This window comes from Macrosteles quadrilineatus, unplaced genomic scaffold, assembly GCF_028750875.1.
Source record: "Macrosteles quadrilineatus isolate MER2022 unplaced genomic scaffold, UCM_ALF_1.0 Scaffold_8__2_contigs__length_117827958, whole genome shotgun sequence".
NCBI classification, from domain to species: Eukaryota; Metazoa; Arthropoda; class Insecta; order Hemiptera; family Cicadellidae; genus Macrosteles; species Macrosteles quadrilineatus.
In genome coordinates, this window is record NW_026542601.1 from 60,484,517 (window position 1) to 60,486,571 (window position 2,055).

Here is a 2,055-nt window from a genome sequence, read left to right on the forward strand (position 1 = left end):
ATGGGTATGGTGATAGAGGTAGTAGTTTCATCCCACTGCCCAAAAAGATTGCTAATACAAGAACTTGCATAAATGTTCAAAATGAAGACAATGAGTGTTTTAAGTATGCTGTTTTAGCAAAGTTTGTTGAAGACAGGCACGCCTATAGACCAAGCCGTTATTATAGTGAAGTGGCTCATAAATATAATTTTACAGGTTTGGTTTACCCAGTGTCTTTAAAAGATATCAAGAAATTCGAAAAACAAAATCTTAATTCATCCGTTAATGTGTATGGATTGGATGAGTCTAATAATGTGTTTCCTATTCAGATTACATCTCATGAACGTAGAGACCATACAGATCTTTTACTTCTTACAAATGGTAAAATCTCACATTATGTTTACATAAAAAACTTTTACGCACTTTTATCAAGACAGTTATCCAAAAGGAAGATGAGTCTCACCATTTGCAAACGGTGTTTTTGCTACGCTGCCAAACCATTTCATTTGGGGGGTAAGGAATGGTTACTTGACCACCAACGTCTCTGCAATAGTAAGGACGAAGTAAGGGTTAAATTACCTCACCCTAATAGAGCTTTTATTAAATTCAACAAAACGGCTCAACAATATCGAATACCAATTGTTATATATGCAGACTTTGAGTCATCGTTAGTTCCTTTAGTTTTAGATGAGTGTGATCAAAGCAAAATTAAAAAAATTCAATTTCATGAACCAAACAGCTTTTGTTTAATGCTTAAATCAACTTTGGATGAAGATCATTTACGTCAGTACGGGTTGACAACCCAACCACTTGTATATCGCGGTGAAAATGCTGCTAAGTCATTTGTAGATAACCTTTATGATATAGCTAATAAGGTGGAAAAACTGTATAGTTATGTAGTTCCAATGATTAATCTTACACATGATGAATTGACATTCCATGAAAGTGCGGATAGATGTTACCTTTGTGACTGTAGTTTTACAGAAGACAACAGGCGTGTTCGGGATCATGATCACCTGACTGGTTTTTACAAAGGCCCTGCTTGCAACAGTTGTAACATTAATTTTAAATTACCAAAGTTTATCCCAATAGTGTTCCACAATTTAAGTGGATATGACTCTCATTTCATAATTCCTGAATTAGGTAGAGACAAAGGGGCGATTGATGTTTTAGCTACAAGTACGGAGAAATTTATTAGTTTTTCGAAAAAAGTGGGTAAAATAAAATTAAGGTTTGTAGACTCTTTCAGATTCATGGCTTCTAGTTTAGAGAAATTGACAGCTAATTTGCAAAGAGAACATTTTATTGAAACTCAAAAGATTGTCGCATCTGATCACATGGATTTGGTTCTTCGTAAAGGAGTGTACCCTTATGATTATATTGATAATCCTGAAAGATTTAACGAGACCTCACTACCACCCATTGAGGCATTTTACAGTCAGTTAAATGATTCTAATATTGACCCTGAAGACTATCAACATGCTTGTCAGGTATGGAGTGAGTTAAACATGAACACCTTAGGCGAGTATAGTGACTTTTATGTGAAGTTAGATGTAACACTTCTTTGTGATATAATGGAGGAATTCCGTAACACCTGTATAGCGGCCTACGGATTAGACCCTCTACATTCATACACCTCGCCTGGATTAGCTTGGCAAGCTATGTTAAAAGAAACAAAATGTACATTACAGCTGTTAACAGACATTGATATGGTGCTTATGATTGAATCTAGTATCCGTGGGGGACTTACCCAGAGTGTAACAAGGCATGTCAAAGCAAATAATAAACACATTCCAAACTTCAAGAAGGAGGACCCATCAGTTTATTTAGGGTATTTTGACGCCAATAACTTATATGGGTGGGCAATGTCAAACCCACTTCCATATGGTAATTTTCAATGGATTGATCCAATATTATTAGGTGATGTAACAAGTATCCCAAAAAATGGAGACACCGGATTCATAATGGAGTGTGATTTTGAATACCCATCCACACTTCATGATCATCACTATGATTTACCTCTATTAGCTAAATCTGAAATACCACCAGACGGAAAACATCCTAAGCTGATGATGA